The sequence below is a fragment of the Macaca mulatta genome, chromosome 7 (genome assembly GCF_049350105.2).
Source record: "Macaca mulatta isolate MMU2019108-1 chromosome 7, T2T-MMU8v2.0, whole genome shotgun sequence".
NCBI classification, from domain to species: Eukaryota; Metazoa; Chordata; class Mammalia; order Primates; family Cercopithecidae; genus Macaca; species Macaca mulatta.
Window position 1 is genome coordinate 30,227,978 of NC_133412.1, and position 6,463 is coordinate 30,234,440.

The following is a 6,463-nucleotide window of genomic DNA, read 5'->3' on the forward strand; positions in this document are numbered from 1 at the left end:
ATGTTTGTTATTTTAAGTGGAAGTGGTAAAAGTACCTCCTTTGATTGACTAGAACAGGCTTGGGAAGCTCTCATATCAACACCATTATATACTCTTTTTTTTTTTTTTCTCATTAAACTTTTTAAATGGGTCTCAAAATGTTGTGACAAAGTTTTGGCTAAGTTGTTTCCATTAAAAAGTACTGATTTTAAAATCTAATAACTTAAAACTGTCACTCACAAAAAAGAAAGCCAAAGTGGTCCACAAAACATTCTCCTTTCCTTCTGAATGTTTTACGACGCATTGTTATCTTTAACCAGTCTTTTACTACTAAACTTAAGTGTCCAATTGAAACAAACAGTTCTGAGACCATTCTTCCACTACTGATTAAGACTGGGGTGGCAGGTACTTGGGTTAATATTCATTTAGCCTTCTAAGCTTTCGAGGCAGACTTGGCGACCTTGCCAGCTCCAGCAGCCTTCTTGTCCACTGCTTTTATGACACCCACGACAACTGCCTGTCTCATATCACAAACAGCAAAGCGACACAGAGGTGGATAGTCTGAGAAGCTCTTAACACACACGGGCTTGGCAGAAACCATATCAACGATGGCAACATCACCAGACTTCAAGAATTTGGGGCTCATCTTCTAGCTTTTTACCAGAATGGCAATCAATCTTTTGCTTCAGCTCAACAAACTTGCAAGCAATGTGAGCGTGTGGCAATCCAGTACAGGGACATAACCAGGGCTGATTTGGCCTGGATGATTCAGGATAATCATCTGAGCAGTGAAGCCAGCTGCTTCCATTGGTGGGTCTTTTTTGCTGTCACCAGCAACGTTGCCACTACAAAGATCCTTGACAGACACATTCTTGACATTGAAGCCCACATTATCGCCAAGAAGAGCTTCACTCAAAGCTTTGTGGTGCATTTCGACAGATTTTACTTCAGTTGTAATGTTGACTGGAGCAAAGGTGACCACCATACTGGGTTTGAGAACACCAGTCTCCACTTCGCCAATAGAAACAGTACCAATACCACCAATTTTGTAGACATCCTGGAGAAGCAGGGCTTGTCAGCTGGATGAGTTGGTGGCAGAATGCAGTCCATAGCCTCAAGCAGTGTGGTTCCACTGGCATTGCCATCCTTACAGGTGGCTTTCCATCCCTTGAACCAAGGCGTGTTAGTACTTGGCTCCAGCATGTTGTCACCATTCCAATCAGAAACTGGCACAAATGCTACTGTGTCGGGGTTGTAGCCAATTTTCTTAATGTAAGTGCTGACTTCCTTAATGATTTCCTCATATCTCTACTGGCTATAGGGTGGCTCGGTGGAATCCATTTTGTTCACACCAACAATTAGTTCTTTCACACCCAGTGCGTAAGCCAGAAGGGCAGGCTCTCAGGTCTGCCCATTCTTGGAGATACCAGCCTCAAACTCACCAACACCAGCAGCAACTATTAGGACAGTACAGTCAGCATGAGATGTCCCTGTAATCATATTTTTGATGAAATCTCTGTGTCCTGGGGCATCCATGATAGTCCCATAGTACTTGCTGGTCTCAAATTTCCACAAGGAGATATGAATGGTGATACCACGTTCACGCTCAGCTTTTCAGTTTATCCAAGACCCAGGCATACTTGAAGGAGCCCTTTCCCATCTCAGCAGCCTCCTCAAATTTTCGTTCTTTTGTCGATGCCACTGCATTTATAGATCAGATGGCCAGTAGTGGTGGACTTGCCCAAACCTATGTGTCCAATGATGACAATGTTGATATAAGTCTTTGCCTTTCCCATTTCGGCTTTTAGGGGTAGTGTTCATGACACCTGTGTTCTGGTGGCAAACCCATTGCGAAAAAGCCCTATATGCTCTTTTACATGGTTTTATTGTATCAGCTAAAGGGCTGCTGATCTCCAAATCTGATGAAACTGCCTAATTTGGCTTGGTTTTCAATGACAATAGTGAAACATACTGAATAATGTGGAAAATACATCATTGAGGAATCATGCAGATGAATGGAAGTCATTAACTCAATTAAGATGTGCCTGCTCTGAGAATATGGTATCACAGCAGTCTATCTGGATGTATTAATGGCAAGATAAATATTTTCTGCATCTGAAATCTACTCATATCTGTTGTTTTTCTAAATATATGATTTTTTTTGATGCTGATCAGAAGATCTGATTCTTCCTTCTATAGTAGTGGAATGCCTAATTTAGGAATTTTGTGCAATGGAACATTCATGAGCTTTGAAGTTACAACTGTGAAGTTTGATCGCTGCTTTTGTGACCCATCAGCTGCCTACTCTCCTTGACTCTCAGGTGTCATTGAAGATTAGATGAGATACACCAATGCAGAGCTCAGCAAATGATAATTTCCTTCCTTCTCTCCCTCTCCTTTTCTTTCTTTCTTTTTTCTTTTCTTTTCCTTCCTTCCTTCCTTCCTTCCTTCCTTCCTTCCTTCCTTCCTTCCTTTCTTTCTTTCTCTCTCTCTCTCTCTTTCTTTCTTTCTTTCTTTCTTTCTTTCTTTCTTTCTTTCTTTCTTTCTTTCTTTCTTTCTTTCTTTCTCTCTTTCTTTCTTTCTTTCCTTTTTAGATGGAGTCTTGTTCCTTTTCTTTCTTTGCAAGGAGCTACAGGTTGTAAAACATTTCCTGAAGTCTCTGAAGTCTATTTTAGGGGTGTATGTAGGACTAGAGTATGAATTTATTCTGACTCGACTCTATTTCTCTGTTACTCTGTATTGTTGAAGAACCAAAAAAATTGCTTTCTGAAGAATGCCTGTTTGAGTTCTGGGGTTAAACAATGAAATATATATATTTCTACTTGTTCAGCAAGAAGGGGAGTCAGAAGGCTAATATGTGGAAATCAGTGCCCCATGAATGATTCTTATCATTTAGACCAATTAGTGTTCTATGATTATCATGAAACTGGCGGAATGCAGCACTCAAAAATCACTAGACAGATTAGAGAAGCACAGGCATGAACGGGACAGAAAGGGGTTAGTGAGAGTTCATGAATGAATAGCAAGTAGATATATTTAATGCATTTATGTGCCAAAATCCAACAGTAAAAATACATTCTGCAAAATTTCTTTCTAAAAGTGAGGCATTTAGTCAATGGGGGGAAATGGCCCTTATGGTTTTAATTAGCTTTGATTCATGCAAATTTTACTATCAGCCTTGAGCAGATCTAAGGAGGTAGACCTTTGAAGTTGCTGTTGAGTTCCTTCTGTTGATGGTGTTGAATTAGAATTCTGGAGGATCCAATGAAAATAACATGCAAACACTATGGCCATTTGTTATCATTATAAAATGTGATAATGTCATTGCTGACTTACAAAGATGATGACCTGAAAGGCCGTGACATTATGACATTACATTTTATCAATAATGAAAAATTGCTGCCTTTGCATGGTGGTTGGTGAGCTCAGGCGACCATGGAAGGAGGCTGTAAGCCTTTTTGTTTATTCTAGATTGAAAACGGAAACAAATCAGCAGTTAGAGATTTATTAGGTCGCCAAAGGAAAAAATGGCATCTTGTCTTACCCTATCTGTGGGGAAAGCAGGAGGACCTCACTGACCCACGGGGTTTAATATTCATTAGCAAGAGGCTTGCTTGCAAGTCACTTAAATGGTGGTGAAGTCTGCCTTAATAACAGGTTTTAAGGCTTGAGGGAAAATGTGCTGCCCAAAGAAGCTGTGATGTGTGAGCATAAACAGACAGTGTGCCTTTTTGGGAAGGGACCTGACAGATGGGCTGTCATTCCACGAATAGGGCACAGCTGATGTTAAGGCGTCAATTAGCTTATTAGCTTGTTGTTCTTAGATTGGAACTAGGAAATAACTTTCATGACTGCTGAAACTATTCATGCACTATTCTTCAACATTTAGAGGACACGATGGAGGTGAAAGAGTCATCCAAGATCATTCTAAACCTCACGTAGCACAGCCATGCTTTTCTGACCATGAGCAGTCATAAATCCGGTACCTGTGGATGAGCTAAAAAAAACCTTGAGCCCGAATGCCATGCTGAAAGGCCCACAAAAGCTGTGGCTTCTAAAGCCTCCCTAATAACTCATGCAGAGATTGAGGCTTTTTTAAGTCTTAGAAAAGATAATTTTCACAAAATATGAGGAAGGGGCAAGGTGGCAACTCATCTATCCTGTTTTTCCCCCTTGCATTTGTTCTATCAGAGAGCTGTAAAGAGTGGGCAACATATATAAAATTCTGAATCTAGGTCCTAATATAAAAACTTGAAAGGAATGTAAAATCTTTAGATTTGAGGTGTAAAATAGATTTTCTTCCCTTTTCTCTTTTATGCAGGTGTTTCATGGCAGACACATAAAATACCTATTTATTCGTAGCATTTTATTTCCCTTTCACCTTATGCTTCTGCTTAGGTTTGGGGGAATTCATGTCAATTTCAGTTTCTCTGGGGGCAATAAATTGACCAACTTGGGTTTTGGCTCACCCAAGGGAACATTTCCATCTACCTCCTCTGGTGCAGTTCCTGAAGTGGATGCATGCGTGTGTGTGTGTGTGTGTGCATATGTGCCCGTGGGCATTGCCCTCTGTCCAGCCTTGAGTACTGTTTTGGAGGTTGTGATTCTGAGCAGCAGAATACTCTCCCTGTCCTGGTGCTTATCTGACTGCCTACCTCCCTGAGGGAGCTCCAGCTTAGCCTTCCAGCTGAGGCTTTCCTGGTTTGAGTCTGCAGTGCCAGTCACTCTGATCTTTCACTGGTGGGCAGCTCTTCTCAAGGCCTCTTGGCTGTGTTGACTCCCACCCATCCTACAAATCTCAGCTGAAGCCTCACCTTGAGCTACTATAAGAATCGCTGCTAGAAATAAACCTCAGGTAGCTCCCTGACCAATCCTCAAACACCTAGGGAAACCCAGAGCATTCTTTCCATGACCTAACAAGAAGCAGTGGTTCTCAAAGTGTGGTCTCTAGATCAGCAGCATCAGCGTTACTTGGGAACTTGCCAGAAAAGCAAAATCAGTAACTCTGATTTAGGGCCCAGCAATCTGTGTTTGAACAGTCGCTCCAGGTCATTCCAATGCAAGCTCTAGTTTGAGAGCCACTAGCTGCAGGGAATGTTTGAAGTTTTTCTTGCCCTCACGGCATTAATGGGACAACTCTTAAGTAGCATCTATGCATTAAAAATAAGTGTGTTTCATTTTCTTACTGTTCAATTATGATTTTCATGTCCTTTCCTTCTAAAAAATCCTGGAAGCAGGGGTAAGGCCGCATTCAGTCTGGCTTGCTTGTTTTGTTTTACTTCAACCAGGTAGGGCCTTGTACAAAGAGAAATGGTTATTTGATATAACAATTCGAAAAGCCACAAGAGTATTTCTCTTTTCTTGCAGAAAGGTGCTGCCTGACGTTCAGTCTTTGACGATGAATCCCCCTGGTTTAAGATAGCATTAGATGAAAAATATCCCTAGGAGGGGGAACAGGTTAACCTATCAGTGAAGTATACTTTTATTAAGAATGGGTTTGAGGCAAACACCTGGTATTCCAGGATTTACTATTCTAAGCTTCGATGATTTGCAAGTAATCTAAAAAATTTATGACATTTAGAAAGCATACAGTTTGCTGTGGAAACCAATCATATCCCTGGTGGGTGAGCCTAAGAGATGACCCAGAATCTTTATCTTAAGGCAGCTTAAAAAAATCTTTGTCATTTTGTTGTTAAAAAAAGGGAGAGAGGATAAAATGGCATAGGCCTAATGGGGTTGTTATGAAGATTAAATAAATTACTCCATGTACTCCATTTTACATAAGACCAGATAAGTACATCATATATGTGAGATATGATGATGACAATTGCCTCCTTGTTCCTTTAGAATTAACTCTTGTTATAGTTTACTACTGTCTTATTTGAGAAAATGGAATTTTCAAATTAGCTATTAGATGTATACATTTAAAGAGTCCAGGCTTTGAGGTGGCCCCAGATCTTCTCAAAATCCACTGTGGATTCTGGCTGGCTGCTAGTTTGAACAGGCAGGGGGAGGACAGGGCAGTCTGGGTACCTGGGGAGTGGGAGAGGGGTGGGGAGTTGCCAGAAGGGAGGGGCAGCACTGAAATGGGCAGTGAAACGAGGGAGTGTTTGTGCTGAAGAGAAATTTTGGCAGAGTGAGGTAGTATTCCCATTTTTTTCCAGGAAGAGCTCAAGTGGCCATTTTCCATGCTATCAGCAAATAAAGTTTTGGTAGAAGGCAGTATCGGATGAGAGGTTTGTGTAAAACCAAGCACAAAGTCCAGAATTACAGGCTGACGTTTTTGGAGTGGGGGCCCAAACAAGAAATTTTTCTGCACAATATAGTTAAACACCCGGGTTGCACGGATCTCTTTTTAACAACCACAGAATTCTTTTAGTGATGCTTAAGGATGACTTCCTTCCTGGTGGGAGTAAAATCCCAGGATGTCTGCCAAGATGTATTACTTAATGTTCTCTGTTTCTCAAAGGTTCAGTAAGCAAAA

At 41.1% G+C, this 6,463-nt stretch overlaps 1 pseudogene; it reads right to left on the minus strand.

The window, feature by feature from the left end:
* Positions 1–400: 400 nt before the first annotated feature.
* LOC100427864 (elongation factor 1-alpha 1 pseudogene) lies at positions 401–1,838 on the minus strand (annotated as a pseudogene).
* Positions 1,839–6,463: the final 4,625 nt, after the last annotated feature.